Below are 23,496 nucleotides of genomic sequence, written 5' to 3'. Positions count from 1 at the left end.
ATGAGTAAAGAATCAGAATCTACCTCTTGCAAAATCACATTGCAGTCGGGTGTTCAGACAATGATGGAAGAATTTGCGGCCTGTTTTGTGATCTCCCTTACCAACATGCAATGTTTTTTGCTTATTTCATTTGACTCCTGGAATCTTGAATAAACTCCTTTTGAAGCTTCTACACCTTTGAACATGCTATTTTCACTTCTAAATTACTATTTCTCTTTAGTCTTCCTGGGTGAATCTCCATGCAGTCCTGTTTTAATAATTCAAGACTTCACTTCTTCAGGCTAAATGAATTGGTTTTCATCGCAATTTGTGCCAAATGCTACAGCTCTATCACTCATAGGACTTATTACATGGCACTCCATCATTAAAGATCCATTTTGACAACAATTGCCCAGAAGCTGGAGATTTCCTGGGGCCTACCACAATGTTTAGCAAACGGCAGCTCCTCATTTGCTAAACTGCTACTAAATAAGGCATATGTTCCGACTGTGGAATTTCTCTTTCCTCTGGGGCTTATTAACAATGACCTGTGTCCTGGCAAAATCTATCTGCAGAGCTGAAGGATTTTTGGATTTCTGAGAAGTCTTTCTATGTCAAGGCTATTGTAGTTTTGTGAGGCCTAGACCTTTAATGTACTGCTCAGTGTTAATCCAGCCACCCAGCAGCTAGAGATTTTGCCTAGAATATTTCTGAAACATGGTCTAACCACCATAATCCCTGCCTCTCCTTTATTAAACAAATCAAAAAAGAATATAAAGGGGAATCCCATTGGCGCACACAGTCTGGATTATTTGGGTAGTCACGGCTTGACTGTAATCTGTTTTTTGTCTAGATGGATATCAATGTTTCATATTTTCCCTTTCCTTTTAGAAAAGCGGGGAATAAATCATGCATTTCATCCAATTCATTTCATCTAATAAGCAGAACAGCATGCTCATGAGCTCTTTTACTTCTTTATCCTTTCACCGGACTTGTTGAAGTTGGTGAAATACAACTATTTCCAAAGAATTAGACTAAAAATAAGATTGCATATATTCTGGTATTTCGGTATCCCAAACAAAGATGTGAAGTTGCTTAGAACTCAGAGGCTATTTTGGGACTTTCTCATTATCCTAGCAGAGCCAAATATTTTCTTCTTCTCCCTTTCCCTTCCCCCAACTTTCGTCCAAATCCATGCCAGATCAGATAGTCATGGCCAGGGAGGATCTCCTTTCCTCACCCTCTTAGTGGTAGGAGAATGGAAAATGCTCTGTTGGTCGGATTTGAGTTGCTGGCAGCTGCTGTGTTGGCAACAAGTAGGGGAGATTTTGAATGAAATGTCTGGCTGCTGGAAGTTTTTGGATTTAGGGGTAGATGTTATCAAAAATATTCATCTGGTCAGATGCAGAAACATATTGTTCAATCAAGAAGGAATGTGAGCAGGTTGTCCTTCACAGTGCATTTCGGTGTGCTCTGTTTTTGTGGTGAAGTCTACAACAGTTGCTCTGTAATTCGAGGAGGGGATGTCTGGGGACAGAGTGCTCAGCCACATTCAGCTGAGTCGGTTTCAATCCTTTAGGCAGATTATGAAGAGATCTTGAAAATGAATGAAATGCTGGTTAAGTTTCTTGGTTTCTTCTCCAGAGTTTGAATTGTTATACCAATCTCAAGCTAATTCTCTCTCCTAATATAGAGATTTCAAATATTTAGCTCAGGACTTATTTTCACACACACACACACACACACACACGACCTTAATATAGATTGTTTGAGTTTATTCCAGCAAAATACTTATATTGATTGAAAAAAATATTATTTCTGATGAGATATTTTTGACTCAAATTGACCAATCCCTTTATGTCTGTTCTGTGATTTAATTGCATCATTTTAATTTTTGATAAATACATAATGCAGAACTCACCAATTTAAAACAAACGGTCTTTACATTTTTGAATATAAAGATTATAGTAAGTGAGTTGGACAGAAATATCTAAAATACTGAAACATCTTAATTTTAGGGTCTCTATTAAGAAAAGAAATATTGCTAACCTTATTTATGGGGTAAGCATCTTGTCTGGATGATGATATTTTTAGGCATAAGATATGATTGGCAGGGGTCACCATACAAGTGACTGTAGTGTGAGGGAGTATCTATGAAAGGGGAATATATTTATTCCTTGATCTTCTAAACACCAACTGCTTATCTACCTTCTCTATTACCTCAGGTCATATCACTGGGATATTGTTTCTTTATGATTTCTATGAGCAAGTTATTCTGTTGGACAGCATCAGCCTTCATGTGTTTAGGAATGGTTTCTTTTGTTGTTTAGGACATAGACTAGATAATAGTTTTTAACATTTTGGGGGCCATTTAACTATGGCTTAATAATTGAATTAACCTACTTTAAAAATGTGCAGGAAAATTTTTTCCCACTTTTATTAACACTATCATTCTGTCTGATCATTTGCCTAATAACCTGGAATTTGATAGTTTTATTTGGTTTATTAATTAAGTAACCTTAATTGGTAAGGCCTTTATATGACTGTATTGGTTCATATTCCCCAAACAATAAGATCAAAGTCATCTGACAATTTTTCTTGAAGTAGGTAACTTTTATATAGACAAAAATGTTTTTAGATTCATTATTGCTGGGCCTTCATACCAATGAATGGCCAAATAAGACAATGTGGAAAGATGTGAGGATCCATTTCATCTGTGACTATAATTTCTGGTTCCTATATAATTAAACCAATAATATTTTTCAATCTCTCTACTTCTGCTATAGTGGTGTGCAATGAAACTAAAAACATAAGCTAATGGTTACTCAACATATTTAGAAGTACCAATGTCTGGAGAGATTCCAGAAGCTGAAAATCTGAAATAGAAGGCTCCATGTGTCTTCTTATATAGCACAATCTTGAAAAGGAAAGTGAATGAGTGTGACTAACTTTAGGAATGCTTGATTGAGGTTAATTGTGACTGCATTATGCAGCTCAATATGCCCAAATTTGAATTGATCTTTCCCGCATTTTAAAACAAACTTTTCCTTATAGTGAATTCCTTACTGCCGTCAGTGGACTGCAGATTTCCCCAGGTAAAAAATCTTAGATTTGACTTGATTCTGTGAATTAAATTCATTATATTCATCATGACATCAGTTCCTGTTAATTCTTGTTTTGCAGCATATTTTAAGATCCTCATTTCTCTTCCTGTTGCCACTTATTTATTCAGAATTTTTATCGTCATGCATTCATTAGCATCTCTCCATTAATTCATTTTTGTCTTCATTGCTAAGCTCTTTATGGTTATTCTGCTTATACTCTTTCTCCCATATAATCTTCCTAAAACACTCTTTTATTAGACTGCTCTACTGGAATGTTGAAATACCTCTCGACTCTAATTTTTTTCCTCTCCTTTGTCTGATAAATTCAGTTAGGTGTTATGCCCCATCAATTCTACTTTACTCATGAACACCTTCTATTAAGTCATCACGTTTCTATGTCACACCACACAGCACTGTCGCATTAGTTGTTTCAATCACAGTTATGATAATACATTTTTCCAACTAACAAACATTGGATGCATCCCATTATCTGATGCATAAAGGGCGTATGCAAGGGAGAGAGAGGCCGGAGCTTTTTAAGTGTTCCTTTCACTACTGCCCTTACTGATGGAGTACTTCAGTCAAACCAAAGTCTTCATTTTTACCCCTGCGTTCCCACCTTAACCCTTTTGCTGAGCTGTTTCCTCCACCCAGAATGAACTTCCTTCCAGCTCTAGATCTTTTTTTTTTTTTAGTTTAACGTCTATAAAATCTTACCTTTCATAAAAAGTCCCTCTATCATCTTTAAAAATCTCTTTTATTTTTCAAATAAACTATTGGGACTACATGAAAATAAAAAGTTTCTGCACAGTGAAGGAAATAATCAATAAAACTAAAAGACAACCTACAGAATGGGAGAAGATATTTGCAAATGACGTATCTGATAAAGGGTTAATATCCAAAATATATAAAGAACTTAGACAACTCAACACCAAAAAAAAAAAAATCAAAAAACAAAAAACAACAAAAACAAAACCAGATAATCTGATTAAAAACTGGTTAGAAGACATAAACAGACATTTTCCAAAGAATACATTCAGATGGCCAACAGATACATGAGATGCTCAAATCACTTATCATCAAGGAAATGCAAATCAAAACTACAATGAGATATCATCTTACACCTTTCAGAATGACGAAAACATAAGAAACAACACGTGTCGATGAGGATGTGGAGAAAGGGGAACCCTCTTACACTGTTGGTGGGAATGAAAACTGGTGCAGCCACTGTGGAAAACAATATGGAGGTTCCTCAAAAAGTTAAAAATAGAGCTACCCTATGATTCAGTAATTGCACTACTAAGTATTTACCCCAAAAATACACAAATATTAATCCAAAGGGATACATGCACTCTTGTGTGTATAGCAGTATTATTTACAATAGCCAAATTATGGAAGCAGTGGAAGTGTCCATCCATTGATGAATGGGTAAAGAAGATGTGGTATATATACATGGAACATTATGTAGCCATGAAAAAGAATGAAATCTTGTCATTTACAATGACATGGATGGAGCTAGAGAGTATTATGCTAAATGAAAGAGTTAATCAGAGAAAGGCAAATACCATGATTTCACTCACATGTGGAATTTAAGAAACCAAACAAATGGACAAAGGGAAAAAAAGGGGGGGATAAACCAAGAAACAGACTGTTAACTATAGAAAACAAACTGATGGTTACCAGAGGAGAGGTGATGTGAGGATGGGTGAAATAGGTGATAGGGATTAAGGAGTACACTTGTCGTGATGAGCACTAGCTGATGTATGGAAGTGTTGAATCACTATATTGTAAACCTGAAACTAATATAATGTTGTATGTTAACTATACTCAGTTATAATAAAAGAATCCTAAGTTCCAATTTCTTCTTCAAAGCAGTTTGAGACCATATTAATATAACTGGTGATGCAAACCTATATTTCTCATATCTCAGTGTGTGTGTCGGGAGGTGGGTTATTTACAACTGCCCTGTTTTATCCATCCACATGAAAGTTTATAGTAGATGAGACCTCCTTCCATTTCAGCTTTCTCCTTCCCTTAACAGCTAACTTCACCCTCACAGTCTATTTCTGTTTTTTTAATCACTATCCAAACCTCGTCAATAATCTCTCATCAATTCCATTACCTCAAGCTCCTCCTCTTCAAGGAGAGAGACATCTACTTCTCCATTTCCAGACCATTCTTTCCATAAGCAACACAGCCTCAATTGCAGGGGCTCCATTACAAATCCATTACCTCCCTTGGATTAGGGAGGATAGATGACTCCACTTCCAGGCCCTGCTTCCTTGCCAGAACAACCCTCAGCTTTCACCAGGAAGCAGCAAGTCTGTTGTAGCCTCTCCCTGACAGGCGTTCATTGTTGCACAAGTGATACTTACATTCTCACCTGGATGTGCCAGGGTTCAAATTACAAAAAGCAGCTTTTCCATGCTCCTGTTTGACTGTGTGCTCTCAGACAAATCTTTCAGGGCAGGGCTTCTGTGGAGGAGTTCTGGACTCAGACAGCCTGGGTTCAAATCCCCACTCTGCCATTTACTAGGTTGCCTGAACTTGGGCAAATCATTTGGCTTTTCTCTACTTCAATTTCCGTATCTGTAGAATGGAAATAATAACAATATCTAGTATAATGAAGAATGAATGAATGAATAAATAAATAAAATTTATTTTTATAATAATCACATTCTGTCTTGTATTACAGATACTTCTGATTCAAGTATATCTTCCCTATAAGATCCTAGTTCTTAAGGTTTTATATATTTTAGTCAGCTCTCTTTCCATAATTTTTATCATAATCCCAAGAATATTACAGATATGAAATACATTTGATTGAGGTTTTGAATTCGTATTTCCCCAAGGAGCTCCCCTGCCAATAAAATTTATTTCATTCTTCTTGGCCTTTTGTAATCCTCTCTAAAATCACCACTTCAACTTAACTTTTTTCTCCTCTTCAACAGAGTTGATTTGCTACAATTAGTAAAGTCTGCTGGTCTCATTGTTCCCGTGTTCTCCCCTCTTATTCCTGCTTGAAGCTTTGCATATTATACATGTAAAGTGCTGACATCCTATGCTCTCATTGGAAGCATTTAATAAATGTTGGTTAAGGTACCTGCCACTGAGGTACCTAAGATCAGTCCCAGTCTTGCAATTTGGGAGATGGATAATAATTATCGAACATCCCCAAACTGCGTAGTCTCCTTTGTTAAAAGGAGAAGTTACTAGTATCCACATGTTATAAAGCAAAACCATTTAGCCCAGTAGCTGGTTTATATTAATAGTAAATAAAAGTTAGCTATCCTCCTGGTGGCTTTTCTCCTCTTTACTTCCTTCTCTATCTTAATGAGAAAAAGGTTTTAAAAGTGTTTATTAATAGTATGTCCCAAGCACTATTTTACCCCCATGTACAAATGTGAATAAGTTAGAGTCATTGCCCTTATTCCCACCCAATTTCTAAGGGTTTATAGCCTCAGCAAAAGACACACACATACACCATTTGTAAAGGATGAGCCTGAACATAGAGATATTTATAGTGGGATGGTTGAAATATAGGAAATAGAAAGAATTTCTATTTTCTTTGTGTTGTAGGGGACTGAAAAAGTTTATGCATGCACTGGAAGTAATAGAGCTCAGTTTGGATAGTAGCACCGAAGAAAGTAAAGGTGAGTTGGAATAGCCTCTTGCAGAGAGGAGCACATGACTGATAACTAGGAATGATCATGGGCCAATGTTGAGACCACAGCAGGGGTGGAGATTCCTACACCGATCTGTGTATGGAGTCTCACTGAAGGGAACAGGAAGAGAGTGGGCGATGAGCCTTAAAAGATGAGAGAGAAGTAAGGGAAGATTCCTAGGAGAGAGCGTTAGGTCTGATGAAAAGTTCTGGAGGTTAAGTACATGTGATGGAAACGCTGGAGTGTTCAACAGGGGAAAATGGGTTTGGTTCCACAAATATTTCTTGAGTCATCTGTAGGTTCTCCGCAGTGCAGAACTGTCGCGTGACACGGTTAGATTACTGCGGGGTTATGGTGATGTGGGATCTCAGAGGAGGGAAGTCAGTGCAGTCTAAGGGTTGAGAGAAGCCATTCTGGAAGAGATGATGTTCGAGCTGAATGTTCTGTGTGGCTGTTGGAAGAAAGAAAGACGTAACCCTTTGTGCCAGAGTAACCCTGGCAATGGTAGTATCCCAGGCACAGCTTCCCAGAGGGCTCTTGAGGAGGAGTGGAGGTTGTTGCAGTCCTGACAGCTGCGTGGCCCAGTGAGTGATGGATGGATGCTGAAGTTTTTTTGTTGGGGTAAAATTTATTTTGAGACAGATGACCACGTTCCTTATAAAAGAGGAACTTAGAATTTGAGAGGGAAGAATAACAAACAGGATAGCCAACTCTCATGAGCTTCAGGAGAGGGGCTGTTTTTGTTGGAGGGAGTGAAGGAGAGTCATTGATTTTGGTGTTCAGATTGTCTTTCTTTCTGATGATTGAGGATGGCGTCTCAGTGTTACTCTGGGGAATGAGCTCCTCCTCTACCCTCAGGCTTTATGCTTCTGGTGGAATTTGTTGCAGGTCATTTGCTGGGGGTGGGCATGTACTCTTCCTTGTTCGACTCTGTCATCACCCATCATTCCCTTTCCCCAAATTGTTACCTTTGTTAGACTTTAGCCTCTGATTGGACTGGATCTTTTATTGCTTGTGCAAGTCTTATACTTCATTGGCTTCCATAATTCATAAGAGTTTCAAGGGTGCTTGCACCAAAGTGAGCAATCTGTAAGTAGTGGGTGGAAAATAAAGACAACGGAGGAGGTGAGAAAATGGAATTAACTAGCAATTAGTAGGAACAGGGTTAGAATGAAAGAAAACGTGTAAGTTTTAACAGAGGTGTACAGAACTACTAAGTAGGAAAAGGGCTTGGACAGGCTTTTCTGGCAAAGTGAACAGTTCTGGGATCCATTTTGAGCCTGGGATGGTAAGGTATCCGATAACTGACGTGAAATGTGATAAAAAATGTCTGAGAATTTTGTCAGATATACTTGCCTCTGAAATGGGCTAATAAAGAGTATTGTAGAATTACCTTTCATGAAGATATGTGAGCTTTTAATAGATAACTATCAAGGTTAATTGGATGTTCTCATCCAAGACAGTGAGAAATAAACTAGATGTTCTCTTGAGTCCATTAGCGTTTTATTGTGAGTAAATATATGAACACAGGATTTATAATTCACATTATTATGCTGTGTTTTCCAAAGAGTATTTGCTATCCTCTTTTTATTTTTCTGAGATAATCCCAGATTTATTACCTCTTTAGAACATTGATCTCCTGGCATGAAAATTGAGACTGCCTCATTGTCAGGTGAAGTAATTGCCATTCATGAAAATAAATGGATGAGTTATATGAATTGTATGATGACCTACCCTTTTAAACTGGTAGCAGGCTGTCCTCCAAAGTATTCCTGTCCTTCCTCATAATTCCTTCTGAAAGCGCAAACTAATGTATCTCATTCATTTGGCCACTAAAATGCTCCTGATTACATTGTAATGACTAATATACCTATGTTATTTTTCAAAGGATGATCTTAATTAGTTATTCTTGCCCATTTGCAATTCTTAGACATTGAGTTTATGGAAATATCACTCCCTAATGAAAGGGAAGCTCTCAGTTTATTTTAACCTGACTTTTCTGGTCTGAGATGCTCCTCGGCAGGTCTTATTACCTCACTTTCTCTTCAGGTTTAACTTGAAATGCTTTAAAGAATAAGGTAGAGTTTACTGAATGTTTCAGGCGGAGGAAAAGAGGTTTATGTTTCATGCTGCCTACTAAACCATCCTCCCCAAAATCACCTTTAAACAATTCCACTCAAAGTTTCTCTCCCAGTGAGAGGACCCCACCCACCCCCGGCCCTCCTTTTCCTCATAAGCCTTTTGCATCATTTCAGCCATAATGTGTCACGCTGTTGTTCAAGTCTCTAACCTTACTGCACTATGCAATAAAAGAAAACTCAAACAAGGCTTCTTATTTTTAAGAATGCTATTGAAGGCCTTAATTCCCCAAATTTATATTTTTAAGAGATATGTCTTTCATTTTGTTTAGTCATCTATTTCCACACAATACGTTCTATCAAAAGTTAGTGCCTCAAAACAACATTTATTAGCTCAGAGTTTCTAGGGGTCAGGAATCTGGGCATAGCTTAGCTGGGTCCCTGTGACCTGGGTGTCTCACAAGGCTGAAGTAAAGGTATTGGTTGAAGTGCCATCATCTCAAGGCTCAACTGGGAAAGGATTCACCTCCATGCCTGCTCAGGTGGTTACTGGCACCTGAGGGCTGTTGGACTCAGCATCTCCAGTCCCTATCAGTTTCTGGCATAGGCCTCCCTTAGTTCCTTGTTAAGTGGTTCTGTCCTTGGGACAGCTGGCAGAGCGGTTACTTCTAGCTTACTTCCTCAGAGCAAACACGTGAGAAGGATAGAGTGCCACCAAGACAGAAGTCACAGACTTTTATAACCAAATCTCAGGAGTGACAGTTCATCACACTTATTGTATTCTATTCCTTAGAAGCAAATTATTGGATGTCACCCACACACAAGTGGAGGGAAGTACAAAAGAGCGTGACAACTAAGAGATGGGAGTCATCGGGAGCCATTTTAGAAGATCCCTCCACCCCCAGATACATCCCTCTGGATGCCCCTGTTTATAAATTAATTTATAGCAGCCGTATACCCAGTGGTGCTTGTTCAGTTGACATCATTCTTTTATCATTACGTCTCCTGGTATAATCTGCAAGAGAAATAATTAGGTCTGTTGACTCACTTTGTACAGCTCTTATCACAACTTTGTTGATTCTATTAAAGGAGGAGGTTGGTCATTTCTTTTGTTGTCACCATAAACATGAGCATTGAAAAGCATAACTTGGGTAGGCGGAACAGGTAGGGAAATGCTTATATACTGAGCCAACATCAAATAATATTCAGCAAAGGGGGAATGAAAAAGACGGAGGTGATGTGTTGCTCAATGTCCTCATTGCAAGCAAAGGAATTCATCTCGAATAATTTAAGCAGGAAAAAAAAATTGATTAGAGGTTATTGCCAGGATGACCAGAGAACAAGATTGCAAAAACTATACCCAACCAGAATATAGAGGCTTCCCAAATGAAAACACTACGGCTATGTTCATGATTGTTGGGTCCAGATGCCAGAAGCTGTGCCTGCAAAGACCCCAAACTTGGATATCTCCAAAAACACTTGTTGGAAGATCAATATCTCTGTATACTGTCTGACTCGTGAATCCAAGCATCACCTAGGTAAGTCTGATTGATAGGGTTTAGTTTCTGTGCAGCAAAGAAGCCCAGAGATGTGAGTTTTCTGTTTGTTTTTTCCCCCCTTGGGATGGCGGGACTCATAATGTGGGAAACATCCAATATATAAGGATATTATGTTTCAGAGATGTTGGGCAGCCTCCAGTGATGAATGTAATGCTTATCAAGTGAAACAGGAAGTGGGAAAATTGCATCACGCCTGCCTCTCACCATGTTAACACATGTGCATGTGTAAATGTCATCACTCTGGTGTTCTGTGATCTTGAGGAGGGCTATCTTCCCTGATTGCCAGGGCTAACTTTCTTTGGGCTAATGTAATCTCACCCACAGGGGCTCTTTCCCGGTTCCCTTATTCTCTATGTGAGACTTTGTATACTTGTCCACTGTTTGGATTTTTTTTTTTTTTTTTTTTTTTTTTTTTTTTTTTTTTTTGGTTTGAAACCTGATGAGGTTTTTGTTGGGCGGCAGTCTTGCTAAAACTAGATGACAAAAGAGTGCAGCATGCTGGAGAGCAGTGAAAGTGTTCTTGCCCTTGGAGCAACCGCCAAACATAAATAATATTCTAAGGTGTGCCAACGTGCTCCCTAAAATCACATAAACAAAGAAACATAGGTGTGAAGTGCCATGGAACATTTCTACTCTGTCCAAAAGAAGAGATCAGAACAATTCAGAATCTACTGGATCCCTTAAGGTTTCCTAGACTCAGAACCCAGTTCTTGATTTCCGGCATCACTGATGTACTTAGCCGGCAAGAGCAGAATACAAAGGTGCTGTCTCTCAGAGCTCAACTACTGTAGGTGAAAGGGATCAAAAGACCTTTTGTAAGACTTCTAAGCATTGCATCACAGATCAAGAGCATGCTTTCTCCAGCCCCCCCCCCCCTTTCTTTTCCTTTACAGAGGTAGGTAGAGGCCTGTTAAACATCATTCAGAATGTCTTGAGATTTACAGAATTTCCACTGGGATGTTAAATTCTTCATCCAAGCACATTTTTTTCATTGGGTTTCTTTTTTTTTTCCCCCTTCGCTTTCATGATGAGCAAGGGAAAGCCTGCTAATCATCTCTCACAGCCCCTAAATTTTCCAGAGTAGTGTATCAGATATATCATTTTCTAAGCAGACATTTTTTCTAAGAAAGGAATGATTTAACCATAGAATAATTGTATTACATGAAAGATTTTACTATGTTCTTAATACAAGAAAAATGGCTCTGCCATGGCTACAGAGTCCAAATATGGATAGGAATGCTGGGAAGAGAAACAGTAATTCACTGAGATATCACTTTATCAGGTGTTCTCTTTCCAGTAGAATTTTCCAAGGTGGACTTAGCTAAATCTACTATGACTCATAAAGGAGCAATAGAAGCAATTATAGTTGAGGGCAAGCAGTCGAGGCATAGAGATTGAAGAGTGAAAAGATAAAATGTAGAGACAATTTAAGGAGCAGAGGAAATAATTTATCATGGTAGAGAGACTCTGCCCTAAAATATTAGCCATTTTCTCTGAAGCAGCTCTCGCTTCTTTCTCTGTACCCTTTCAGTTTCATTCAGGATTAGTTTCTCTGCATCTCCAAGAGAATTCTGCATCTCTCCCGGCAGGAAAATAGATGTGATTTGGTTTTGTGTGAATCAGTTTAATTTGCTGGAATTGCTGAAGGATCATTAAAGAAAAAAACATGAAGAAATGTTTTTGAACTGGAGGTATTTCAGATGCTTTAGCAGATGAGTGGGGAAGTTGTGGTAAAGTGGATTTTTTCTGCAACATATCCTCCATCACACCTCACAGCAATGGCTTGTTCTGTAAGATGGGTACAGATAGCAATATTTCAAGGGGTTGGGCCAGAAAATAAAGTGATCAGGAGTCATTTAGTTAGGAAACAGGATGAAATGCTTGATTCTAGGACATTTAGTCACCTGACTGAAGTTGATGTGTGTGGTAATGATGGAGTTGTTCCCTGTTGACTGAAAATTAGTTGGACAACTAGCTGATCTACTGATACTCAGCTGTGTATACTGCTGACATGATCGTATATCTTCTGTTATGCAATTTTTTTTCAGTTCTAGTTTAATGCAGATATTTTTTAATAGGAAGCATTTTTTGAGTTGAAAAACTGAAATGGTCTTTTATAAGCAGTATGAACATATGAATTTAAATATTCCACTCTTTGAAAAATCTACTGAATTTTTTTTTCTTTGAGATCAGTGACAGTCAAGGGTGATGTGGTTTGGCTTACAAAAGGATTAATGTTTACACTTTAGGGGCGCCTGGGTGGCTCAGTCGTTAAGCGTCTGCCTTCGGCTCAGGGCGTGATCCCGGAGTCCTGGGATCGAGCCCCACATCAGGCTCCTCCACTGGGAGTCTGCTTCTTCCTCTCTCACTCCCCCTGCCTGTGTTCCCTCTCTTGCTGGCTGTCTCTCTCTCTCTGTCAAATAAATAAATAAAATCTTAAAAAAAAAAAAAGAAAGAAAGAAAAGAGAGGATCTTCTAAAAAAAAATGTTTACACTTTAATGATGATACAACCTAGTTTCTAAAGCATGAGCCTTCAGTGTTTCATTTCTAATGCAGTTTTCTTCATTTAGATCAGTTGGGGAAATTCAAACTTGGAAGAGATATGTGAGCTCTGGGAATTGTGCTTGTCTCTCTGGAAGGAGCTTCTTTTAAATATCTTCAAGTTATGACAGAATAAGGAAAGATAAAATAGTAAATACTTAAATATGTGAAGTTTTAAGGAAAAATGACATATTGGCAAAATGTCTTTGACATAGCTTAAATTCAAATAATTAAATGGCTAAATTAGGCTTTAAGAATGGATCATACTACTGTACTCTAGATTTATTTAAAGAATAGATTTATTCTTCAATATAAATTATAAGCTAATAATGAAAAACCTACCTATGATTAATAGTTATTAATTCATGATTAATGTCTTATGTGGGCCATCTTCAACATATGGGGGTGGGGAAACCAACCAACTATTGTAACTGTCATGGTTGTACAATTAACAGCAATCAATATCAACTTGTCCTATAATCTTCTGTCATTGAAGGGTCCATAACCCCTACTTTTTAAATGTTTATTTTTCTTTTTGATTGAATGCTGCTTATAGCCAGACTTCAAAGGAGGTGGTTATTACATATGTAACAATTGATAACATTTATGTTTTCCAATCAGGAGAGCCTATGAAGTTGCTAATATCTCCTGATATTCTAGTTGAATTCTTAAATCATAGGACAGTTACCGCTTTTTCTGTTGTATTTTGGTAGTTTCTTTTCTTGTCACAACTTGGGACAGGAAGTGCTGGAACCCATGGAAAAATGGGAGGGAAAAAAAGAAAAAACAAAACAAAATGATGTCTCTGAATTTCTGGAACATTTGCAAATATTTAGTTTATGTCAAGTTCTGGTTATTCGGCAGACTATTTATATGCACCAAACTTTCTTAAAAAAAATTTCCCTGAACATAAGAAAATAAATCTTCCATTGGAAGGAAGCCATAATTCTTTTTAAATTATAATTTTGTTAATATTAGATCAATTAAAAACATCAGTTATGGGTGCACACTTTCCATGTGAGAAATTTTGATGAAAAATTCTGGATAATAGTTTGAATGTGAACAAAAGCGTTTGTATAAATGACCAGCTTAAAAAATAGTGAGGGTGGCACCCAAATATTTTGGCATTCGGATGTGATACTCTTTCTTGTTTAGCCTCTAGCTATTTTTTTTTAAACCTGGCATTACACTGAAGACATTCAAAAGAAAAATATCAGTATATTTCTTCCAGCTCTTCGCTTCTGCCTAATGTTCTCTGTTGAACCGATCTCTTGCTCTAGTCTCAGAAGATGATTCTTGGCCCCTGTATTTATTATTGAAGCTGAACAGAAAAAGGAAAAGCCTTAGACATAACTGCAGAAGCAACCAGAAACTCCAGGGAATATTCCATTTTTCATATGCCACCTTTATTTTCGACTGGGGTCATTTCCTAAGCACAATAAGAAGAACTCTGATGAGTTTCCTATTCTCTTTAGAAATGGAAGGTTTCCTTTTAAAGCCCTACTCTAGCTTGTCTCTTCTGGAAAGTCATCTGCTCCTATCTAGGCTTAGACATTTCCTAGTCAAATTATCTTTGAAGTACTAGACAAACCAACATGACAGAGTGGCTTGAAGGAAAGGATCATTTTTCTGGTAAAAAAAAAAATGTGGCTACGTAGACTCCTAAGTGCAATTGGAGAGGGACAGGGAGGTCAAGGGAAGCACAAGGGCTACTTGAAACAAGCAGTGGCCCTTTGAGGGCGGCTTGGGCACTTGTTAAGACTCCAGACACACTGCAATCAGAAAACCAACATTAGCCCAGACAGGATGTATGAGTCAAGGATATCTAAAAGAGATGGAAAACGTGGCATCCAGGCATTTGCCTTTCCAGCTGCCAGCCTCCACTTGCGGTCCCTGCTGCCGGTGGGAGCATACTGGAAAGGAAACATAAACAGTGTAAATTGAGTATCGGAGCTAACGACTCTCATGTGACTTTCTGTAACAATGAGGGATGGACCTCTCAGAACCACCAGAAGTCCTCATTCTGATGGGTCAGGGAATAGAAGAGAAATTCTTGACACAAATTAACAGAGAGCTCAGGGGACTCTACCATATATGGGCGAGAGGCGAGACATTCAAGCAAAATTCCTGTGATCGCAAAACTCGTGTGACTCAGACAGCTGTATCGAATTCCATTCAATGTCAAAGTAGTACCTTAAGCTAGTTTATCTGGTTTGGCTTTGAAGTGGCAATAAAAACCAGGAAGCCTCCTGACCTGGGTCATTTCTAAAAAGAGTTGTTTTCTTTTAGCTGGACCCATTTTAAGAGCTGCTATACTTATAGGTACGTCTGTGAAAGACTGTAGTAAAGAGGACAGTTACTTACACAGGAAATGTGAAAATAGTCCAGGAATATCCCAAATTTATTAGAGATTTGGCCTTTAAGCAACCACAGTGTGAACAGTGGACACTGTGTACAGCAAACATCATTTTCATTTAGACACCATTTGCCAGCATGTTTAGAAAAACCTCATTGATTTTATTCCTTAGTGACCCTGTTCCGACCAAATGACATCTGGGATGAGAGATGTCATTCGCATAGAAAGAGAGTGAGCAGTGCATGCCACATCCCATTTTGCACGCAGAGGTCTTTCAACATTTTGGGAAAGTAGTCTTGCTGTTTGGATGCATTTTACCACAACTGGTCCTTCTGGAAAACCTAACTTGTCAAAGTTACCTCCCGTAGAAGTTTTAAGGAAAGGTATCATTTCTGAGATGACTGAAAGTCAACTTTGGAAAGAGTTATTCAACAGTAGCAGTTTTTGGAAAAGGTAATAGCCCTCACTTATCTATGTGTGACCAACGTTCCACTTCATATATTTTATACGATTTTTTTCTTCAGCTTGTTTTATTTCTGCTAAAAGTATCTTGGCCAGTCCACTACTCATTATAAATAGTGGGCAAAGTAACCAGATTAGTTTCTAGATTTTTACTAGATTTATGGAGAAAACTCATGAAGAAAGGGATTAAATCAGTTAATTAAAATAAGTTCTGTATTCAACTGAGACATTCAATGCCCAAGGACTCTTACAGCACTCGCTCACATGGTCCGCTTGTCCTGGACAAGGAGGTTCTCTGCTGATGTAAACCCGACCTGTCCATCGCAGATTACAAGATAATCTGCGATGCTGCTTAGGACCCTTTAACTCAAGATAAGATGAGACTAAGGGCATTTCCAATGTTCTGACAGTTGGTGGAGTATATCTGATTGGATAGCAGCATCTGTAATGCACCTTGACTCACTTAACCAAGTTGATCCTCTTCTCTAGAGCCTATTGTTTTTGACCTCTTGCCTTCCAAATCACTAGCAATGCAAAATTGGTTATAATTTTTTACTTTCAATTTTGCATTAACTTTATCAGCAATTTCTGGGGCACCTGGGTGGCTCAGCCGCTGAAGCGTCTGCCTTCAGCTCAGGTCATGATCCCAGGGTTCTGGAATCGAGCCCCACATCAGGGATTGCCTCTCCCCCTGCTCCTCTCCCTCCCCTCTCTCACTCCTCTCTCTCTCTCAAATAAATGAATAAAATCTTTAAAAAAACCCACCTTATCAGTGATTTCTAATATCCCCCTTTCTACTTTTCTCCTTAATCCTCATATCAATAGACTAAAAAATGTAAACATGTTTCTACAAAAATTCTTTTAGTATTTTCATCTAATACACTTACCCCCCCCCAAAAAAATCACATCAAAAATTACATTGAAATAATCAGCATAGTGTATTGAATTCCTTTTAGGTGACTCTGATTTCCATTGGGTTGGGTCTAACTTCTTTTAGATTTTGAGGTTAAGAGTCATTTAATATCTCTGAGGCTTCAAGCACAAGGCTACTGGATAGATAGATGAATGAGAAGCTTGAATGCTGACTTCTCTGTATATATGTAAAGGATGCAGAATCTATGTTGTTCTAGAAATAAGATAGTTGTTGACTATAAAATCTGTGACAGATTCCTGCAGAAGGCATCCAGTGGGAAAGTCTAAAAAAAGCCTTCCTCTACTCAGTAGCTATTCACCCCAATAAGAATCAAATTGCCAAAGAGATTATCTTCTGCACTACTAATTTGTGGTTATCATTTTGATTTTATCTGACAGTGTCATTGAACAGCAAGGAGTTTTCTTCTATGTTGGTATTATATTTATTTTTTGAAGCAAATTAGAATTCACTGCAGAAAAATGAATTGTGGGAGTTGAGAGTGAGCAAATAGTTTGGCAAAGAGTGCATGAGAAACTTTCTTCATGGGTATTTCTGATCCCACTGGGGAGGAATACCAGAAATGTGCCTCAATCTGTTCTCACAAGGCTTGAGACTTGAAATTCACACACCCACGGCGTTCAGATAAGAGTCTACCAAGAGCCTGGTCCTTATGGATGCTTTTCTGAGTGCTAAAAAGCATTTCCACCTTTCAGTGGGTCTCTTTCACCATATCAGCTGATGTCTGGACCATACAACTCTTTTTGCTCAATGAGAAGAGAAAACAATGAGAAGCTGATGAAAAGCACATTTTGTTTTGAAAGATTAAAAAAAAAAATTCAGGTAAAACTATCAGCATACAACACATAGAACTTCCATTGCCCTGATTCTGTTCTTTTCTGTTATGGAGAGACTACATATAATCCCTTATTGGAAGAAAGTTGCTGCATATAGTCTCTAAATCTCTCTCTCTCTTTTTATTCTCTTGAGAGTTTTTTTATGAGTTTTCTCTCTCCCTTCTTTTGCTTCATTGATTATGTAAAAGGCCTCTCTGGTCTCTTTTTTCAGAAGTGAATGCGTCAAAAAACCAGTCATATATTTCGGCTGTCTAGATGATACACTTAACCTGTGCAGTGATGTGAGCAGACTTTTAAATTTAAAAAAATCTATTTAATTTAGAATTTTTCTTACGGATACATTGTGCTCAGACAATGGGATATATGTAAGCTTTGGAACTACTTAATTCTTAGAGAATCAGTCTCATCAGGTTGACCAAATGTGGATGTGGAAGAGATGCATGTTTACTGGACTATGTATCAGGTACAATGCTAGGTGCCAAAATAACGAGAATAGCTCACATTTATATTGCAATTACAATGTACCAAGTCATATTCTAAGCACATCGGTCTTTGCTACAAAATAGATTAAATATTGCTGTTATTATTTCCCCTTTGCAGATGAAGAGACAGAAGATGGCTCAAAAAATTTTTACCAGGTCACACAATTATAAGTACCAGGGTTGGGATTGACACTTAGCATTCTGGCTCTAGAAATTATGATCCTAAATGCTGTTTGTGTATATGCGTGTGTGTATTTTACAAATAGTCTCCAAGTCATCATTTATTTTGACCCTTTTAATCCAGTTATTTTATGCTATTGAGTGTATTAGCTTTCTTTCAGTGTGTAAGAATTACACCAAGACTCAGTGGTTTAAAGCAGTGAAGATTTATAATCTCAAAGTGTCTATGAGTCAGGCACCTGAATCCAGCATAGCTAGATCCTCTGCCTCAAAGTCTCTCACAATGTTACAACTGAAGGATTTGCAGGGGCTGCCGTCTTATCCGAAGGCACAGTCAGAGAAGGATCCCTTCCCAAATTCACTCTCATGGTTGTTAGCAGGCTTCAGCCCTTTGAAAGCTATTGTACTGAGGGCCTCAGGTCCTTGCTGGCTGTTGGCCAGAGGCCTCCTTTAAGCACTTGTTATGTGGGTCTCTCCACAGGCAGCTTACAATATGCCAGCTAACATAAGTATGATTTATTATAACACATACATGAAAATTGTTTGCTATAGGATAGATCTGTTTTACTAAAATAAATCTTTTATTCTGTGGCTTTTACTTTAAACATGGTTTGGATATCTTAAAGCACATTCAATCAACTATTTGGTAAAGTAAAGACAGAAGTTGCTGTTCAATGGCAATATACATTTTTAAAAAGTCTTCTTGTACTTTTAAAAAGAATAAACCACATTGCAGGTGTGTAATCAATCTTTATTAAATAATTGAGCTTACCAATAAAATTCAACCCAGCTGAACCCAGTGTATTTCATAGAATGAGAGAATCATATCTAAGAATAAAGACTATTTATTTGTTTACATATGTATGTAAGTTAAATACACAAGGAAAAGGAAATCTTTAAAGTTCTATTTGATACTCTCAAATATTTAAACATTGCTAACGTGCTTTAAGCTTATTCATCCTTAACTCTAGGTAGCTTTTTTAAAAATTTTGTATATATGCTTGTGTGTATTTTAGTTAGCATAGTCAGTTACAAAAAATTTTTCAGAGAACATAAGTGAAAAATGTTATTATTTGATATATAGAGTAAGTAGTATTTATTTTCTTTCAATTCTTGATAATTTCTGTGAATAAAGATTTATGTTCAGCTCTGTGGGAGATTAAAAAATGAATTAGAGCTCATCCTTCATGGAAAGGTTTTGGGCTTTGAAATCAGAACAGCACAGTGTAATACACTTTAATTTCCCTGGTCCTCAGTTTTCTCATCTAGAGAATAGAAATAATATTAATGCTTATTCAAGGGCTTTTAAAAGGCTTAAGTTACAGAATATACGTGACGTTTCTTGACTATCATACAGGTTTGAGAAATAAAACTATACTGCCTTCCCTCCTTTTCCACTACAGGATTTAGTGGGGAAGAGAAAACAATGGCTCAGACCATTGAAACACAAGGAACAGAGCAGTAAATGTCATAAGAGGAATAAATGTATTGCTATAGGGGTTTAAAAATGAAAAAACCTTTTTAGGGGGAATTATTTCAAGATGTTGAATTGAGCCTATTAAGTAGACTCTGGCTCCCCCAATAGATCCTTAGGAAACATAGAAAATATACTGTTTGTGGAAAGCTCAGTTAAGATTAAGTTTAAAATAATTGGCATAATTGGGAAGGATTGAGTAATTTTTTTGTGTGGTTTTTGCAAGCTGGATTTTCTGTTTGTCCTGTGGTGAGGAGTCTTCACGTCATTGGTTACTCTGGTGTTGCCCTGGATGCCTTAATAAATTTCTCTTTTACTCCCAAAACAAGGTGTAAGCACTGTAGGTATTTATTAAGGAAGTGAGCAAACAATAAGCCACCAAACACAAGGCAAGTTAAAATAAAGATATAATTTTGCATTTGGACAATTTATAAACTCAATTCAATTAGAATTAAAAACATTGACCTTTGAAATGTTACCTACCACTTTCTGTCATTTATAATTTAATAATAAATACAAACACACATGTGTCATATGAGAACTAAATACATTTTTAATAGAGCTTAAATTCATTTCCTAAGAATAAATACAAGAAAATTTTAAAGACTTTCCACTGATCTATTTTCCTTGTGCAGTTGCTGTCCATAGTTGCAGTGTATGTAAAAAGCTGAAGGAGTTTTTTTATCCCTGAAATTGGTGTAAAAGGGCTTTCAGATTTCAGTCCTTTTTCTTTGCAACTAATGTATCTTAGAAATGAAAAAGTCTACTGACCTGACTATCAATAAATAGTAAAGTCAGATTGAAATTCACAATATGGTGCTTCTGGTTTTTTAACACATTGATGGTGGTATGATAAATAAGCTTGTTTTGTTCAGTGTCAACCAAGAGGGTTGAAATTTGAAATTATGAACCACTACTGTCTCTAAACCTGAAATTTGGGAAAGATGGCTCTGTACCCAGGTGATGATGATGATGATGATGATGATGAAAACCATTTTTGAAAAATTGTTATACATGCTAGGCACTTTTCCAATTGTTTTATATGTAACTTCATCACATGCTATCCCTAAAAAGGTAGTTAATATTGTTCTCATTTTATAGATGAGGAAACTGAGGCACAGAAAATTTTAGTATTTGTCTTTAAGGCACTGATTTGGTAAGTAGCAAACCAGGCAGTTGGTAACAGACCAGCCAGTCCATAGCCTAACCATTTGATCTCTAATGAACTCTTGACCCCTACACTATGCTGCCTTTCCAGGAAGGAGTCTAGATATTAAATTGTGTGAGAATAGATCTCACTAAAACTTCTTTTGGCTTTGGAGTCATCTTTCTTATGTTGAATTTTCTTGTTTAAATACTCCTGTGATTTAGTATGTTTTTATACTCTAGACTATGATAATGAAATACCAAAATACCCTTTGGATTTGCCAACATAGATGATCATGCAAAGAGACTATAATTTACTTCTTCCTGACATTTATATCCCTTCCATCCAACTGGGGCTGAAGAGAAATCAAATTAATAGCAGGATCTTCTTATCCTTGAAACATGTCTTGAAATATTCACAATATTCTCTGTTCTTGTGAGAACTAGGTAATATTGAAATTCCTCCTTCCATCTTGGCCCAGCTCAAATGTCTCTTCTGGTTCTATAATACACAGCCACCAGCTGCTTTCCTGGGCCTCCTTGCTATAGTTTCAACATAGAAAACGCTGTCTATGGCTTACTCTTTTTATATGACCTTCCCTTCATACTTGTGTATCTGTGGAGGATGTCCATTTTCTTACTCTTAACGTAATCTCTTTTAGTAGAAAAACTATGACCTTGAACACTTAGAAATGCATTCTGCACTTTATGGGTGACATAGTCTGCTTATTAAGTCTGAATTTTAAAGGCACAAAGAAAATCTTTCAATTCATTTAGATAATAGAAGGTAGGATGTAGAAAATTTTATTTGCATAAGTTGCCCTGAGGACATAAGCAATGTCTAAACTTAACAATTACATCTTAAAAACCATACTTTTGCTTCACATATTATTCATGTCAATATAGTAGGCAAAGCACTGAGGATGTGATCTTAGCTCTTACTGATGATAGAATATAAAAAGGTAGAGACAAATAGTAATTAACTTCCCTGTTAATCAGCTTGTAACAACTGTTATAATGTTTCATGGAACTGTGTTCATAGAACACACAGCTCTAACAGAGAGTACAATGAAATGAAGATATGTAAAGCAACTAGTAACGTTCTCAACAAACGTTAACTATTTTTTATTATTGTCTAGGTATTGAGCCAATTCTCCTAGATGGTAGAATAGTAAATGTTCAGAATCAATCTACATCGTTGCTATTTTACCTTAATAATCAGGCTGAATCCATTTATTGTGATAACAGCCAATGGTGTGAAAAGATCTGGATTTTTGGGTCAGGAAGGGCTGGAATAAAGAGAAGATGGTAAGCTCACTTTTGGATATTTTGAGTTTGAGGTGCCTTTCTAGCCTCCAAGTGGGGATGTCTAGTGGGTGGTGTCTGAACATGTCCATAAAGGTCTTAGTTATAGATAAAAACTTATAGAGCATTCAGTGAGAAGAAAGGAGTGACTGCTCTCCTTCCTCTGGCCCATTACCACTAGCCGCTTTAATGATTTATTGTGCTGCAAGCACAACTTTACTATAAATAACCAGGACTGTTGGATTATTACAAAATAATTTGATTTTCAATTCTATAAAGAATTTAAAATTAGATAAAATTGATTCTGGTTTTTGTCATTCTACATGTCCCCTAAGTTCACAAAGATAAATAAAAAATAAAACATGATTAACTAATGTCCTGAAAGGATTTGAAAACATTATTCAAGAATTACCTCCAAACAAACGCCAGAAGGAAGTTTCTTCTCCTTTTGAATGAATAAGTAATACATTCACTTTCTACAGAAATTGGTGGGAGTATATATCTGCACACCTAGTTTGGGAAAAAAATCTAACATCTTGCAAAGCTATATAGGCATGTTCTCAATGACTCACCAGTATCCCTGGTAGGTATGTCATAGGGAAACCCATGTAAACTTGAGCTAGGAGCTGTTTGGGAATGTTCAAAGGGCATTGTTTATAAAAGCTTCGATCTGTAAACAATTTGAATATCTATCAACAAGAAACTAGAATTATTATTAATGTTTGTGTTATTATCATCATTGCATTAGCAAAAGTAAATCTCAAAGACAAAGTAGAGTGAATGAAACAATTTGCAGAGGAATATATTAGGTAAAATGTCATTGATATAAATTCCCCATATATACAGAACTTAAAGATATGTTGTTTAGAGATACATATATGTAGCAAGGAAACAACACTATGCAAAAGTCATAAAAAAATTCACAGTAGTGGTTCCCCTTGTAGTGGAAGAAGAGGGCTGTAATTGTTGAGTGGCACATGGACACTGCATCGGCATTAGGAACGTCTCATTTCTTAAACTGATGGTGAGTCCAGGAGTGTGTTTTATTATTCATCATGCATTATGTAAATTATAAAATAGGTCCTTAATGCATGTCCTGTAATCTAAGAATATTACCTCGAAGTGTCACAAATCTTCATTTTTTCATTTGGGGAACATGTTTTGAGAAGATAAATAACTGGGTCAAGATATATCATTAAATGACAGGGTTTTACAATTCCAAAGTGTACAGTATTTCCACTCTACATGGTGCCTCTGAATTTCCAATTTTTGGAAACCTGGAATTTTAAATTTCAGGAAACCTCTGAAGTAAGACGCATGTAGAGATGATAATATTTAGGATTTTTTTAAATTAAGAAAACAAAAGTGAGAAAACTTATTTATGTTTATTTATTTAT

Source organism: Ursus arctos, unplaced genomic scaffold (genome assembly GCF_023065955.2).
Source record: "Ursus arctos isolate Adak ecotype North America unplaced genomic scaffold, UrsArc2.0 scaffold_11, whole genome shotgun sequence".
NCBI classification, from domain to species: Eukaryota; Metazoa; Chordata; class Mammalia; order Carnivora; family Ursidae; genus Ursus; species Ursus arctos.
This window is presented reverse-complemented; position numbering follows the sequence as displayed.